Raw genomic sequence first — 18505 nt, 5'->3', positions numbered from 1 at the left:
TAAAAAATAGTATCTAAAATAAAGCAAATAGTTTCCTCCACAGGTTTATTGGTGAACAGTGCTTCAGTATCGAAGATCGCCGTGGTTGGGTCTGATATAAAATACTGTTCTGTATATCAAGAGAGTTGGTTAGGTTATATTCATTTAAAAAAAAAAGATTCCCAAGCAGCGGTGTCAAGAATTGAGTTATTTTATAACCTGGTGAAGTGTAGGATGAAAGGATAGGTAAAATGAGAAACCACTCGACGATTCTAGGCCGATAAACTATAAGCAAAGTTGTTCCCGCCAGTAAGAAATATTAGCAGCTCGAGCTCTTCAAAGATATCTAGAGAAATGTCACAGCTGTTATCATAGTTTTAACACTAAGCACGGGCTCCTTGAGCATCTGTTGAACACAATTGCTTGAAAAGTAAGTGTTCGGTGCATATCTCTTTCCCATCTTGGAACTGCGTTGTTGTTTTAGAAGACTCCAGCGGTAAGCAGGGAAGTTCCGATTCGCCGGGCCCCTTCATTGACGGGATTATACTGAGTGTAATATTTCATATGTCTGTTATAAGATGGGCGAGTCTCACCTCAGCCACGTTACCAGGTTTGGTTATATTATATTTGTACTTCATCATTGTGTTAGTCGATTTACTTTTTTTTTATTATCACATTCGTGTGGTTAAAACGATTCATAAAAGGTTAATCAATTTCGATTGGATGTAGGTATTTGTTCTCATGCAGTTGAAGCTTTAAGACCTGAGAAAGGTTTTCGGTAAGTAAATCACCTGCATAAAGCTTCATCGAGCAATGAAATAAAAGTAGGCTTTATCAAACGAAAGAGATGAAACGTCGAACAACTCGTGTGAAACTACGTTAAAGCAAAGAAAATGGTAACTTCATGAAGTGCGCTTGGTTGCTCAACAGTGGAGAGGAATTAAATACGGTCGTAAAAATAAAAATGAACACGCGTTTTTATCATAATTACCTCTTGGGGGTCTGCTTTGAAGATACTATCGCTCCCGTGGGGTAAAAGTAGCACTGCTTTCTCTTTTGTGTATTGCGTCACGAAAAAAGAAAGCGATACTTCCATAGTAAATTTGGACTCTAAAATGAGCACGCCATTAAGACAATGTTGGCAAGCATAGGCCTATGCACCGAGGATAATAATGCCAAGTCTATTTTTACCCCTCGAGCTGGAGGGGGAAGGGTGTGGGACCATATACTCATATAGGCATATAGAATCATAAACACACAACACACATAGGTATATTTATGCCTTCACTTAGGTGTATTACGGCACACAAAAAAAAAAAAAAAATACTTTCATTGTAAAGACTGACTTCGGTTGACCACATTACCAAAGCAATGTTGGTAATGGTAAACATATGCGTAAGCAACGAGGTAGGTTGTGGGGTAGAGGGGTTAGAGAGTAGCCGTCTTCGTTTCCTTTTAAAAATGTCAAAAACTTTTCAATAACTTTGTTTGTGATACAAAACACGCTCTAAAAGAAAGCAAAAAAAAATTTTTGTGCCACTAAACATGAAATACATAGAACTTAGCCTTGTTGAATACATTATGAAAACCATGCTTTTAAACATAGGCCTATGTACTGAGGTAGGTTATGCTAAGTTCGTTAACAATTTTCAAACATAGGCCTATGGTTCATAATAAATCTTAGCTTTGGTTGAACACATTTAAACAATGTTGGTGAACATAGGTCTAAGCACCAAGGTATATTACGCTAAGCTCGTTTCGTTTAATAACCATTGTTCCTTTCGTGAAAACTAAACACTTCCCCAAGGAAGCAAGTTTGGAACATTATCTTGAACATCATCCTTCGAGCTCAGGATCGGTTTATTGCGCATTTCCTAAATATAAAGGTGATGTATTCCAAGACCCAATTCCAAATGGAACACCAATGTTTATATAATCTTGTGGTATAAAAACTTTATGCAGTGTTCGAGATCATATCGTGCTTGGAAGACAGATACATATTAAAAACCCCCGCAAATTAAGATTTCGTTAAATGAATAAGAAGCGAATAAATAGAACTGGAATCTGGTAATATGTTTGGTTTGAAAGAACAGGCGCTCAGAGATTCGGTTTTCTCAGACTTTAACCCCAGAATTTTTCGGTATCATAAATGATAGATTTTTAATAAAGGATGAATGGTTTATTATATATATATATATATATATATATATATATATATATATATATATATATATATATGAGAGGGAGAGTGATATGCCTATTAGATAATGAGACTGTGATTTCACCCAGTAACCAAAGCAGTTATAACAGAACCGATCACAACTGGATGTGTGGTGACTTTGAACATGCTTGAACCTGCACGACAAGTAGCAACTCCTATAACTAAGGCGTCCTTTTGTTGTTTCCCATAGTGCGCATACAAAATGCTAAGTTAAATTCAGTTGATTGCGAGATGCAGTTCATTTTGGTTTGTGTTTTCTGCAGTCCACCTATACATTATTTTTACTTCAGTTGATTGTGAGTCGCCATCTTGTTTGGTTGTTTTCTGTAGTGCGCCTACAAAATGTTAGGACTAGGGTGACCAGACGTCCCCGGAAACAGTCCCGGTTTTCAGTGACCTGTTCCCGGAAATGTCCCTGGTTTTCACTGTGATTGAAAGATCCGAAATTGGAATAGATAAAAAAAAAAATGTTGGCCAAACTATACATAGGACTAGTTGCACACCGTACTACTTGCACTGTACGGTATGTATAAGAAAATGATGAACAGCCTTGCACGGCATAATTTGCGAGATTACTTTCCTTTGATGAAGACATTGGAGAAGAAGCGCTCCATCAGGCAACTGACCCCTTACTGTAAGAATAACGGTGGGATAGAGGAAGACCACCTTCCAAATACATAAAACCAAAATTCCCGCTCAAGCAACCGGCGGCGTTTCGCCCGTAGATAATTTTAATGCTGTTCAATCATTGGTAAGTGGTCATTGAATTAAACCCTACCTTGATTTAGATTCAATGTAAGAAATTCAAGGTTTGTAGGGCCCAGAGAAAGCGTAAATAACAGTAAATATTGAGTTACCACTTAGTGACGGCAGCCGTGTAGACCCATTCAGACTAGCACAAACTTACGGTTGATCAAAGGAAAAAAACTCATTCTTAATCATTTGAATTTTTATTCAATTCCTCTGTAATTTAGGATAAATAGGCCGAGAGAAACTTCTGAATGCTGCTTTATGAATGGTAAGGGCAGTGTCCCCGATTTAGTTTTTCAGTGACAAAAACAAAAACACGTCACGTTTTGGAGGTTTTTAACGACCCAGAACCGAAAATGTTCCATATCTTGTCTCAGAAATCTGTTCACCTAATGTTAAGTTTAATTCAGTTGATTGTGAGTCGCCATCTTGTTTGGTTGATTTTCCGAAGTGAAAAAAAAAAAAGTTCAAGAGTTGAACGTGTCAGTTTGATATTTTTAGGAAGATTGCACCAACAGAATGCTTTCAATTGCTTAGTAGAAAACATCATATAGGAATGATGTTTGTCTCGCGCGAGGGACCGAAGAAAATTTAAACAAAAATCAGTCGGATTGTTCGAAAAGACCGCCGTTTTTTATCGACGACAAGCACATTGCTATACTTGACATTAGTATTCTAAGGTAAGAGAATCGTAGGCCTAGTGTATACCCCGAGATTCCGCCCAACCGACGGAGAAACGCTGGACTTATAGTGTTACAACATGATTCGGGACTGTTGGCGAAAGGGGGGAAATTTGAGCGTTCTTTCCTCTTGTGGACGGTTGAGAGGGGACCGGTGGGTGGTGGGGACTGGGGTGTTGTTCAAATGAGGGTTGGGCCGTAGGCGGTAGATGGGGTTGTTCTACCTCGTAAGGGGCCGGGGGAGGATAGCCGGTAGCGGGAGTAAAGATGCTGTTGCACTAGCGAATTATCAGTCGACTTTTGAATTTGACAGGAACTTTTCATGTTTTGACGACGACTTTCTGGTTGTCACGGCTTTGTTAACTTCTCGGAAACTCTAATGTTACCTTGTATGCATTATCAAATCATATTATCACAAATCTTTGATGTTTTCCAGTATGTCTGTCGATTAATTTTAATAGGCTACAGAGTCCGACTTAGTTGTGTAAACAAGGTAGGAATAGCCTATCTAGGCGTAGCCCTAGCTTATGAAATATTTTTCAATGGTTATGTCTAGGCCTACATAGGCTAGCCTAGAAGTGAGCTATTGCTAGCCTGGTTTGCACAACTATAGACTTTATATACTAATTAGCCAAGAGAGCTAGCTAGACTTTCCACTTTACCTAAGATTTTTAAATGTGTAGGCAAGTCTTCAACCCATACCCTAAAAGAGAACATTATGCTAACCTACATGGGACATTTAACATTATCTAAATAATTTCTGTAAAGCTATTTAGTTCATTAGTTATTTTTTTATATAAAGTTAAATGTATATTTGTCTCCTTTCAGATCAAGTGTGGACAAGATTTAATAATTTGAAGGCATACTTCATCTGTGAATATAAAAAAAAATCAGGCTGCTCCTAGTGGTTCTGCTGGTAAACCAAGCTCCAAGTGGGATTTGATGTCCTTTTTTTTTTTTTTTTTTTAAAGATACAGTGGCTCCACAATATACATATTCCAGTGACATTAATAATCAAGTAAGTAAGTGCATACTTATATCTGCATTACATTATTTACGTAGTAGTTTAATATTGGGTATAATTACTTGTCTTTTAAGAATCAAATTTGCACAATAAATAGGCCCAGGTAATCGAAAGGGTTAGGTTAGGTCAGTAAGGCCAATAGAAAAATATAAATATATTTTGAGTTGGCCAAAGGGAATTATGCTTGCCCTTCCATAATCCTAAATTATCAGGATTACTAATGCTTCATTACCTAGAACCAATCCATTCATTATACTGCAGTTTATATGATAAATGATCTTGAATACAAGTTTGTACTGCAAAGCCTTGATACCAATTCAGCAGTACTGATTAACCTCTTGTGGCACCTAGGCCACTTGCATTCACTGCTTACCAGTAAAGTAACCACAGCAGAATGTTATGATTATTATAAAATCTTTGAACTGTTATGCTATCAAGATTTTCACAGTAGATTATTACTTATATTTCTTCTGATCGGTCTGTTACGCCAGCAACTTGCAAACCCTCAAAGAATTGGGCCCAAGCTCCTAGCAACACTAGGACACCCCCATGACCCAAGTTCCACTTTTGGAAAAACAGTGGAAGACTGGTTTTGGTGCTAAATTCTAATAGTCAGTAAATTAATTGCTGGTGCTAATTTGAATTTCAAATACGAAGTCTTTAAGACCCCAGTCTTTTCAGTCTAATCAAGATTGATGTCATGTAGCTTTAAACATATTATTAAGTTCATTTAAGCCATTTCAGGTTTTGTTACCTCTAGGTATCTCAAGGTATTTAAATTCCACATCACTCTTCATAATTTTGTTATAAGTACTCATTAGTACATAATAGGAATTGAACAAATAAATTTTATTTTAAGATTACTGTATATGCAAATGCAAATACTATTCAAAGACAATATGGCAGAAAATGTTCACTAGTGCATATAGGCTCATTCGTCTTGAAATGGTACAGCTCCTTCATAATTAAAGTAATCCATTAATGTGTTCATTATATTTTGGGCAGCATTGGTACTACGCCCACCATGTCCAGGAATAATATCCAAAGCACTGCTTGATAAACCTCTCTCTCATTTCAGGGAGTGAATACAAATTCTTAGATTGTGCACGAATAACAATATGCAAAACCACTATAACAAACAAAATGCCCTTTACATTGTTAGGGCAATTTTGATAGGTTTTGATAACACCTTAAATACTACTGTCATATGCCAAAGGAATTTTCTGAATTGCGCCTTGCTCTTGACAAAGAATAATTGGATATAGTTTTTTCTTGCTTAATTCCCTTCCTGGAAAAAGCTTCATCAAATAGGGCTCAAGTGGGAATGCCTCATCTCTAACTATGACATGGGCTTTGCCTATCAGAGAAAGGTAAGCAACATGATGATGAGATATTTAAAACTTCACTACATATTGCTTCCTTTAGGCTACTCCTATCCCAAACACCACCATCGCTGGGTCTTCCATTGGCACATACAAGAACTTGTAAGATGCATCAACTAATGCCATTATGATCATACTAAAATGACCTTCATAATCATAAAACTCTGAACCAGAATGTGGGGCTTGGCAATTGGCACACTTTTCTCATATACTGTTACCCCTAAGCAATTTGGAAAATTCCATTGCTTGGAAATAATGCAGAGCAACTTCATTCCATTCCTCAGGAGTAGATGGAAGTTTCAAATAGTATTCTTTTTTCAGCACGGTGTATATGGCTCTGTATGTCACTGGTATGATGGATGAAACCAGATTATGGCTAGTAATCCTAAACTGATAACCAAGGGACACTTGTGATTCTCCTGAAAAGAGAGAAATTTCGTTAGCAATGGTACATTCAAGATTAATATGAAACAGGAACAAGAGTTTAAATAAAAACTGTTACAGTGAAGTAAAGCATACAGTTTTTAACTAATCTTGTCCTAAATCCTTTATATGCCATATACATTATATAATATATATATATATATATTTATATATATATATATTATATATATATATATATATATATATATATATACCTAATGTTCATACTCGCAAAACCTTGCATTTTTGCCTAGACAAATTGTATTACAGGTTATTTGGAATTAATATCAGTAAATGAATAACCATACCGTCATCATTTGTAAAGTTTTAGAAATAGTATGCAAACAAAATTTTTTTTATTAGAAATTGTGCAAACAAAATTTTTTTTTTTTTTATTATATTACTCAATTAATAGACAGCATTGCTGGATAATATTTTACTAACCTTATCTACGTAGGTTACTTTGATGCCTGCCATTTTAATCTAGCCTGGCTAGCCTTATGCACAATTCTACAATGAGTGCCTTATCTTAAGCTAGGTCTTGGCTAACTTATACCAAGAAAAATAACGTGTTTTTTTTTTCTTTGTAGAATTTGTCAATATTTTCTTTGAAAATCCAAAAAGTGCACAGTAGCCTAGCCTACGCTTATTTTTTCCTACAAGAATCTATACAACATAAATGGCAGCCCAGGGGTATGGAAAACTTCATAAACGAATTTTGTAAAACTACAAATTGATCAGCATCTTTCATACATAACCTAATTAATACAACAGGCCTAGGATAGATTAGCTTAGCCTAGGTGTGCATGCAATTCAAAGTAACATAGCCTACCTGTTGCTAAAGAACGAAGAGTGAGGGTCAATCGCTCTGCAGCAGACAGCATTCCTCAGTTTAGTAACTGCTTTTTCAATATGAGGTGTCACCAGGTTCAACAGATGAGTGAACTGTTGTTTCCTGCCTAATCCAGTTCTTCGTGGTTAGCTCGCCTTCCATGGTCAGTTACTTTACTAGTCTGTAATAACGCTATCATTTTCACGTCATTTTACCATGACCGAAACCAGACTTTTTTTTTCGTTCTAGGCAATATCAATAAACTCATAACAGCACGACCCACTATTACAGATTGCTTTCGGTTACGTATATTTGTTTTAAAACACTCTTGGAAGAACGTGTGTGACGAGCAGAGCGCATTATGACGTCGACTTTATGGAAAGTAGACTGAAATATTGCTAGTGTGACAGCGCCTGAAGACTGACTGTGGGGGTTGGGGGCTGGAACCGGTTTGAGGGCTGATGCGTGAGGAATGGTTAGTTAGGTAAGAGAAAGTATCTTCTGTGAGGGTGTGACCATGATGGAAATTCAGATGTTGATTCTCCTTATCTATGTTTCCTTTCCGTTCATGTTCCCGATTTACTGCTCTATTCTGTTCTCAGTTTGTGGTGGTTCTTCTCCCGAAGTTGGTGTCCGTGATGATGGTTTTATTGCTACATGGGAGGAGTTCGAGTGCTTGATGGCAGGTTGCCAATGATTTGTACCGCATAATATGGACGATTAAGGTATTACTTGGGATTCTTTCTGCCCAATATGTTTTTTCTTACTGTCACAGACACACACACACACACACACACACACACACACACACACACACACACACATATATATATATATATATATATATATATATATATATATATATATATATATATATATATACATATACACGAGTAGTGTGTATTTGCATGTGCAGCCGTGTAAGCTGTGTACAGCCTGTATATTCAAATGTTTAGTATGTGTGGGAAACTACTGAAACACCAGCAGCAACATTTTTCTCTTTTTAGATATGTTTCATTTATTGCACAGTATATAGAATGGCGCATCAGAGCAGGCGGTAGAGTTCCCAACCACAACGATTTTTGCCATGCTTGAGTAAAAAAAAAAAGATAAAAAAAAAGCTGTAATACTCTCTCATATTCTGACACGCTTCATGTAACCTAAATTAAGGCTTAATTTTATGAAGTGTTATCATCAGAGCTTAATCCAAGGTGTAAAAAGAGCAGATAAAATCTTCGGGTCATTGAAAACTCGGGCAAAAAGTAAAGATGAGGCAGCAAGATTTCTCGGGGAATAAAGTCAAGAATTGGAGCTGCCGTGTTGAAAAATTCAGGAGGTTTAAGTTCCTCTGCACTGTGGCGATAATGGTTATAAAGCGACTGAAGTGACGGGCATAATCATTTTCGCTATCTTCGTTGCAACTCAGAAATCGTATTACACAAATTAGCATCCAAGTTTATTGTAAATATATATATATATATATATATATATATATATATATATATATATATATATATATATAGCTGTATATATATATGTGTGTGTGTGTGTGTGTAGAATCTACTGGCCACTTTTTTTTTGTTTTTTATCAGATACATTTGCAATTATAACAGCCCCAATGCCCTCAACTTCTTGAATGTTTTGCTCTTTTTTTGAGTGCGCTTGTCACTACAAAGCCTGAAGATCAAGTTCAAAGAAATTTGAGAAATTTATTCTTCAAATTTCTTTGAACTGTATCTTCAGACTTTGTAGTGACAAGCGCATCCAAAAAAGAGCAAAGCATTCAAGAAGTTAAGAGGGCATTGTGGCTGTTACAATTGCACACACACACATTATATATATATATATATATATATATATATATATATATATATATATTATATATATATTTAGAGAGAGAGCGAGAGAGAGAGAGAGAGAGAGATAGATAGAGAGAGAGAAAGAGAAAGAGGGAGGGAGGCATGCATATACAAAAACAGGCGCGTCTATACATTATTAATTAAATTCATTCTTTTATTACAGGAACAACTTCGAAGGTTTCGAGAAGGTTACAGATATTTGTAACGGGCTGCGCCATGGAGCAAAAAACCCCTGCAAGCATTAGGCCAGCTTAGAAAGAAGGTAGGAAAAATACTTTGTGTTTTACATAAAAGACATTACATCTATTCACCTCCAAACTCTGATCTGTTTATTTGTTTCTTGTAATACTCAATTTTTTTATTTATTTTACCACCGAATGTGAAAGAAAACTTCTTTACTGACCAGTTTTGCACATTTGATAAACAAAGGGTATACATGAATTCGCAAAGACGATTAGGACTTTGAGATAATTGATGTTGCTTCTCTGAGCAATATACTATATATATATATATATATATATATATATATATATATATATATATATAATAGTGTCAGTGTACCTCATGCATGCGGTGCACTGTAGGCTAATATTAATCAAGGTTCTTTGCAGCGTACTTTAGGGCCCTAGTGCCCCTTTGGTTCCTTTTACTGTATCCCCTTTTCATATTCTCTTTCTTCCATCTTACTTTCCATCCTTTCCCAGCAGTTGATTCATTAATGCAACTACGTTGCGTTTGGCCTAAATTCTGTATTCTGTTCAGTTCAGTTCAGTTCAGTTCAAGTAGAAGAACGGCTAAGGCTGCCAAGTGGCCAATAATCTTTGGCTTATCCCCTTGAAACGAATGTGACGGAGACGATTGATCAGTAGATGATGAAATTTTACAGGCGAACATTAGAGATTTATTCCAAATATTAGCTTTAAGAAATTGGAGTACAACAAATCATGTTAAAATTATTTTCGCTCTATGGTAGTTTTTTTTTTTTCCCTCTAGCTAGAAGTATCATTATGATTGCCGTTCAGAGTTTTGTTAATGACTCCTGAAAATACTTCATCCGTTCCAGCAACTGTCAGTAAAAAGCATTTTCCTACGATATGCATTAAAAGCAATAAGGTTTGAAACGAAAACGCAGCCAAATTTATATGTGAGGAAAAGCAGCCTAGTTTAGTTTATGTGATATATGTCCTGTGTATAATACCCGAGTAAAGAGTATTATCGACAACCTCAACAGCTGAAGCAAGCAGTAAAATATTAACGACATCAATACACAAAACACTATATTAAGCAGTTTCTTCCTTAGTACACACTGACCCTTCAGTCAGGGAGCGAACCAGTTATGTAGTACAGGGGGAGGGAGAGAGGTGGTAGGAGGAGGAGGAGGAGGAGGAGGAGAAACAGCACCAGGTGAGAAAGGAAGGGTAAGGGGAGAGAGACTTTAGATGTCCACCACAATCTCCTTGTTTCGAGTCTTTGTATTCAGTCAGTCAACCACATAACCATCCAAAGACACACACACACACACACACACAGCCGGTCCTCCAAGAGGGAAACGAGATCCCAAAGAGAAGGACGAATGAAGAGACGCTGCTGGACAATGTAAATCACAAAGGGTAACAATGGTAAGGTTTGGGGAGCCGGACAAAGTTTTATTACTATCATCTTTTTTATTTTTGGTTTTTGATTAAGTTACTTAATTTCAATATGAGGTTTGGGTGGGATTAACTGGGTTAAAGTGAGGTTGGTAGGCTTATGAAGTAACAAGGTATTGGAAAAAAGGCGAAATATGGTGGTAAGCACAAAATAACTTTTTAAATAGACGAGAGAATGAACAGATTACGTCTCCAAATATTTTGATGATAAAATTTTTATAATTATTCAAAGTAAAAGAAACGAAACACATTCCCTAGCATCCAGAATCTGCGCAACACAAGCTAAAAAAAGAAAAAACGGCATCGAAGTCTAAAGTAGAACAACCAACCGAACATGCATTCTTTGACGGAAACAAACAACGCTTCGTAAAAGGGACAGGATAAATCCGTTGTCACACCCGTCGGGATTGACAGACCGCTGTAAATCCATAACCATAAATTGCAACGATGACGTCGATTACATTACCGCAAATTACGGAAAGGGAGAGAGAGAGAGAGAGAGAACAGGAAACGTTTTGGGAGCGAACGATTGAGCCGAAATGGGAGTGAACAAAAGGGAGGAAATCAGACAAAACGGTAAGTGGGCGGAAAAGAATCAAAGAACATTGAGAGAAAAATGGAAGGAGGGGGAAAAATAAAAATAGAGAGAGAGAGAGAGAGAGAAGGAGGGGTAATAGTGAAGCAGGGAAGGTGAGGAGAGAAAGGTTGAAGGATTGAGTGGTAAAAGAGGAGAGAAGCGATAAAGGAGGGGAGGGGATGGATGCAGGGATAAATCAGAGAGCAGAAAAGGAGAAGCTGAAGAGGAGACCTCCGATTGTGGAGGCGAAGCGATGGAGAGAGAGAGAGAGAGAGAGAGAGAGAGAGAGATCTGAGTCCACGGACGCGGAGATGGGATGGGGTGGAAAGGTGGAGATGTCATACACGAAGTATGTAAACAAACGATAAAAGAAAGAGATTGCGAGGGTCGTGGGGGAGGGGGGGATAGTAACTGAAAACTTAGAGAGAGAGAGAGAGAGCCTCCCCCTGGTGAACAAAGCCCTTTTCTTATTGCAGGCTACGTTAAAGAGTGCTCCATTATACATGCAAGTCTGTGAGCACCCGCGTTTGTGAAAGATTTATTGTTGAATAAATTCTCATGAACAATTTCAGGAAACGGTCGAAACTAATCTTACGAGATTTGACAAAATCGTGCAGTTTTTATTTTAGTAAATAAAAATAGATTATTTTATTTGGTGCCAATATTATTGTAATAAGAGGTCACACGCTAAAAACGCATACCAGAGTACACACACGGAAATGAACTAACTCGCATGTTGCAATTACTGTATATGGTAATAATAGGAGGCTGAGTGTGTATATATACACACAAAATTTGGATTATTAACCTTTAAACGTCTCTCTCTCTCTCTCTCTCTCTCTCTCTCTCTCTCTCTCTCTCTCTCTCTCCAGTGTTTCAATTTTCCCATGAGGCTGTAATTTAGTTCGTATTATCATAACTTTTTTCTTTTTTCGTGATTTAAAATCAAACTATATAAATAATATGTACCATTCCTTACTCGTCACAATGTCCACAGCTCACCAATCAACCCAATTTCTCGCGCGGACGGAATTCGTCTTCGCGTACTATTTCTTTTGCGCGCGAGCCATACGGTCTCAGTTTCGAGTCAGCTGACGGTCTTATTACAGAATCGAGTTCCATCGGCTGGCAATGCTGAATCCCGTTTCCTGTTATGGGAGACCGATCCTTTACGGTCCCGTAAACCCACTTCCTCTCGCCAAGTGAGCAAAATTGTGTATGTGTGTACGTTTCCCCCAGATTGTTTCTTTGTATTTCTCTGGTTTTTCTTTCTTTTTTGTCCCGGAGTATTTGCATTTTTCTTTTCATCTTGAATTTGCGACTTGGGGAATGTGCTCTCATTGTTGATTTAAGTCTTAATTCTTAGAGGTTTAGTTAAATATGAATGCAGATACGTGCTTATAATGTAATATATATATATATATATATATATATATATATATATATATATATATATATATATTGGCAAAACACACACACATATATATATGTATATATTATTCTCTCAACGTTGTATAGCTTTCCTTGTTAAATAATGATAAACAGAATTGAACAGATGAACCCTCACGCTTACTTGACTTCCTAACGTAAAGTTATGATACTGTCTATAACATTTAAGCTCAGGATATTTGTTTGTTTGTTTGTATGGTGTTTTTACGTTGCATAGAACCAGGGGTTATTCAGCAACGGGATCAACGGCTTTACGTGACTTCCGAACCACGTCGAGAGTGAACTTCCATCACCAGAAATACACATCTCTAACTCCTCAATGGAATGCCTGAAAATCGAACTCGCTGTCACCGAGGTGGCAGGTCAGGACCTCACCGATCACGCCATTGAGGCGCTCAGGATATTCGTACGGCTAACCTTTTCCCTGTTTGGAAACATTGGCTAAGTTGAGCACTGGTATATGTTTGAAGGTTCCCAAACATTTTGCGCGAAAGTTCCCGTCAGGCAAGAATGGGGTTTTGTTTCGTATCATCTCTGAGAAAGTAATGTTTACATCTTTTAACCTTAAACTCCGTTTAGAAACATTGCACTTATGAAAACCATAGGGTCGTTGACTTTCTGAATGCTATATTAAATGCTAATAGGCACTCTCTTTAACATGCAGTTACATCGGGGAGAGAGAGAGAGAGAGAGAGAGAGAGAGGAGTTGCTTGTGCTCATGCAAGGGCCATCGTACCATGACGCCGATTTGAAACCCAATCCATTTGCTTCTTAATACCGAGTCTTATCAGGCTATACAGTCAAAAGGAGAGTCACCATGACTCAGCCAAATCGTCTGGTGGCTTTGTCATTCAGTTTTTTTTTTTTTTTTTTTTTTTTTTTTTTTTTTTTTTTTTTGAGGGAGAAATGTGATGTATATACGGCTATACTTATTTTCTCCGATCATTCAAGAACGGCAGTGCTGCCGTGAAGGCGTTTGGATACTTTTAAAACTTTGGTTGTTTTTGGTTTTTTTTAAGTATTTGTCGTAGTTTAAAGAGACCGGTGTATACAGTTTGGGAAAATAAAGTTTTATATATGTAGTTACTTTTATGACAGTGTTATGAACTTTGTGCTCATTCTCATTATATAAATATTTTGAAATTTACATTGGCATCTGTGGTGCTTCACAGTATAAGTCTATCATTTTTAGGTGGTTTATGAATATATACACAGTATTACTATATATAATATATAATATATATATTTTTAATAATATATAATATATATAAAATATATTATATAATATATATAAGATTATATATACTGTGTATATATATTCATAAACCACCTAAAAATGATAGACTTATACTGTGAAGCACCACAGATGCCAATGTAAATTTCAGAATATCTCTCCCAGTATCCTCTCTCTATCCCTGGTTGAATATACAGAACTCGCCTGTATGAGAGAGATAGAGAGAAGAGAAAAAACATGACACACACAGTATGCCTTTGATAATCCGTTCAAACGGATAATGCAATATCAGAACCTATTACGAATTTATTTGCGTTCAGTATTCACATCATCCTTCGGAATAATAATGATGATAATAATGAACTTGTGTCACTGTCGCTATTCCAATCTCCTCCCTCCCTCCCTCCCCACCCATTTTTCCATGTGCCTGTGGGAAAGAGTGAACTTATATATAAAGTTTGTGATGAACTGGTTACTTACTCAACATGTCCAGCTTCCCCCTTTTCGTTGGCAGTGACATTCCTATTTATTCTGGTCTTCCTTTCTGACTACATTAGCTCAACCCCCTCGGCGGCTTGTTTGTGGGAGTGGGGGTGGGGGCTGGGTGGGGGTTTGTTTGTGGTGGTGGTGGTAAGGGCGACGTTGGGGAAGGGGGTGTACTGGAGAGTTAGAGGGCTCGCTTACTCTTTAAACTTACTGCATGGATTTCCTGGCATTTGAAGATGAATAGCGCTTAGTCTGTCTGTCTGTCTGTCTCTGGCTTTCATTTGGGGGAAAGGTTACGCTGGTAGCCAATAGTAGGACAGTAGAAGATGCAATGTCAAATGGTTATATTACACACACACACATACATACTATATATATATATATATATATATATATATATATAATATATATATATATATATATATATATATATATATATATATTCCTCAGTGGCATTACCTTTATATTAATATATTTATATATATTATATATATATTATATATATATATATATATATATATTATATATAATGTAATTTAAACCATGCGACATTGCATCTTCTACTATCCTACTACTTTTGTTTATACACAAAGTACCAAAGTACCAAGTTTTATATATTTTATATATTTGGTGATCAAGTTAGTCATATATTTTTTTAATAATATATATATATATATATATATATATATATGATATATATATATATATATTTACATACATACATCATACATACATACATACATACATACATATAATATACATATATTTTTTTCTTTTTTCTACTCACTGCAGGACCGAACCCCAGTCTCTCTAACCAGACACCAGCGAGTTACCACTTGAGTCACATTTGAAAGGGCGGGGTTCGGTTCCGATGTGAGTCAGAAATTTACTTATGTGAGACACGTGCTCTTGCGTTCATTAGTTCACATGAAAGCAAATAACAAAACATGATTTCAGTAACTTCTTCTTCGATTAAATTGGAGAATAAAAGTCTATTGATATCATCACACTATAATGGGCGTAATTTCTGTCTGTCTGTCGTTCAATCATGGCCAAACGGCTGGTCATATGGGCATGAAACTTGGCAGGGTTATGGTGGGGACCCCTAAGATGGTTTGTAATGGGGTTTCATCCAACCTACCCCCCTTCTTTTGTAGGGGGTGGGGGTGAGAAGGGATTCCCTGAAACGGAGCTGTTTCTGGCTGTGAAACGAGGCTGGTTATTTCCGTAGACTTAGTTACTTTATGAATTTTCATACATAATTTCTGTACAACCTCCCCGGAGAAAGTTGCGAATATTTCAGCTTGGACACAATAGAAGATGAAAATTATCTTCTATATCCGCAAGATTTTTTGAATAACTTAAATCCATCGGGACTGCCAGTGCACAAAATAACGATGAAGAAGTACTGCCCGGTAATGTTGCTTCGGAATTTTGATCCTGCCAATGGACATTGCAACGGAAGGAGGTACACCGTTATGGAGCTAAACTCCCACGTCATCCAAGCAATGATAGCAACGGGCCCTCACAAGGGCAAACGTCTGTACATCCCCCGGATTCCTCTGATGTCTTCGGACAACCAGTTTCAGTTCCAGTTACAGCGCAGGCAGTTTCCCATCAACCTGGCCTTCTCATTCATTGCAAACAAGTCGCAGGGCCAGACTTTGGATCGTGTTGGTGTGTTTCTGCCGTCACCCTTGTTCACACATGGCCAACTGTATGTGGCGATGAGCAGAGCAACTGACTCTGCCAACTTGAAATTAAGTTGTGGACAAACTGATAATATTGTGTACAAAGAGGTTCTGTAGTAGGTATGTATAAAAATCGCCCTTATTTTAATATTGCTGAACAAATAGTATATATAAATTTTTCACTTCTGCACCCGTATTTTATCACCCATCGTAGATGGGTAAGTTTGCTAGTATATGTAAATATAGCATTGGAACATCCTTAGAACTCTCTATATGCTTTTCAATAGTTATAATAACAATATTTATAATATGGTTTTGGTAAGGTTGGTGCCTGTAGCTAAATCATGTGAACAATTGTTCTGTATATTATAGTTTATGAGACGCCTAATTATGGTAATCAAAAAGCTGGATTGGCTTGTATAACGAACGCTAAATTGCACGGAGCCCTCAAGACTAGAATGCTTGTCGTGCCGACTGCATCCGTGCAAGGAGCCTACCAATACTGGCATATGCGGACAGACAATATCTGCCGCCAACAGTCCACCCTGCCGGAACATGGCCAGTCATGCAAGCAGTAGAGACGCAGCAATCCCAAATCAGCCTGAGCAGCTACGCCAGTGAGCGACGACATGGCATCCACACCACATATTTGAGGACCTCGGACTGCCCATATTCTCCATGCAAGGTAACCACTGCCACCAGCATTTGGGATGAGACACTGCCCACCCTGCATGAGCACAGCCATTCATCCTAACTGACATAGGATTCCACATCTCAATGCTCATCATGCCCGACCGCATCCGTGCAAGGAGCCTACCGCCATTGGCCTATGCAGACAGACAATGTCTGCACCCAACAGCCCACCCTGCAGGAGTATAGACAGTCATGCAAGCAGTCGAGACACAGCATTCCCAAGCCAACCAGAGTAGCTACGTCAGTGAGCAACATGGCATCCACAATACACATTTGAGGACCTTGGACTGCCCATAATGCCTGACTGTACTCCATGCAAAGGGACCACTGCCACAATCATTTGGGATGAGACACTGCCCACCCTGCATGAGCATGGCCATTCATCTTATCCAACATGTGATTCCACATTTTTATGCGCGTCATGCCCGACCGCATCCGTGCAAGGAGCATACCGCCATCAGCCTGTGCAGGCAGACAATGTGTGCCCCCAACAGTCCACCCTGCCGGAGCATGGCTAGTCATGGAAGTAGAGATACAGGAATCCCAAATCAGCCAGAGCAGGTACGCCAGTGAGCGACATGGCATCCACACCACATATTTGAGGACATTGGACTGCCCATAATGCCTGACTGTACTTCATGCAAGGTGACCACTGGCACCATCATTTGGCAAGAGACACTCCCCACCCTGCATAAGCATGGCCATTCATCCTAGCCGACATAGCATTCCACATCTCTATACTTGTCATGCCTGACTGCATCTGTGCACGTAGCTTACTGCCACCAGCATGTGCAGACAGTCAATATCTGCTCCTAACAGCCTACCCTGCTGGAGCATGGCTAGTCATGCAAGCAGTGGAGACACAGCAATCCCAAATCAGCCAGAGCAGCTACGCCAGTGAGCGACATGGCATCCACATCACATATTTGAGGACCTTTGACTGCCCATAATGCCTGACTGCACTCATGCATGGTCACCACTGCCACAAGTATTTGGGACGAGACACTGCCCACCATGCATGAGCACGGTCATTCATCGTAGCTGACATAGGATTCCACATCTCTATGCTTGTCATGCCTGACCGCATCCGTGCAATAGGGAGCCTACCGCCACAGGTCTGTGTGGACATACAATGTTTGCCCCCAAAAGCCTACCCTGCCTGAGCATGGCCAGTCATGCAAGCTGTAGAGACTCAGCAATCCCAAATCAGCCAGATCAGCTAAGCCAGTGAGCGACATGTGATCTACACCACATATTTGATGTCCTTGGGCTGCCTGACTGCACTCATGCAAGGTGACCACTGCCACAAGTATTTGAGATGAGACACTGCCCACCTTGCATGAGCACAGCCATTTATCCTAGCCGACAAAGGATTCCACATCTCTATGCTCATCATGCCTGGCAGAATACGTGCAACAGGGAGCCGACCACCACCGTCATGTCCGGACAGACAATGTCTGCCCCCAACAGTCCATCCTGCCGGAGCATGGCCAGTCATGCATGCAGTAGAGACGCAGCAATCCCAAATCAGCCAGAGGAGCTTTGCCAGTGAGCGACATGGCATCCACACCAAATA

General features: G+C 38.5%; 1 long non-coding RNA gene across 1 annotated transcript in view; it reads left to right on the top strand.

Moving 5' to 3' along the window:
* The first annotated feature begins 7887 nt into the window (after nucleotides 1-7887).
* LOC135214575 (uncharacterized) overlaps nucleotides 7888-18505 on the top strand; it is a 73589-nt gene continuing 62971 nt past the window's right edge. Inside the window, exons 1-2 of the long non-coding RNA XR_010314413.1 lie at nucleotides 7888-8016; nucleotides 9314-9412. This is a non-coding gene — a long non-coding RNA (uncharacterized LOC135214575). The remainder of the gene's footprint in view (nucleotides 8017-9313; nucleotides 9413-18505) is intronic.

The sequence above is a fragment of the Macrobrachium nipponense genome, chromosome 46 (assembly GCF_015104395.2).
Source record: "Macrobrachium nipponense isolate FS-2020 chromosome 46, ASM1510439v2, whole genome shotgun sequence".
In the NCBI taxonomy this organism is placed as follows: Eukaryota; Metazoa; Arthropoda; class Malacostraca; order Decapoda; family Palaemonidae; genus Macrobrachium; species Macrobrachium nipponense.
The sequence above is the reverse complement of the archived record's forward strand: the minus strand, read 5'-3'. Positions and strand labels throughout refer to the sequence as shown.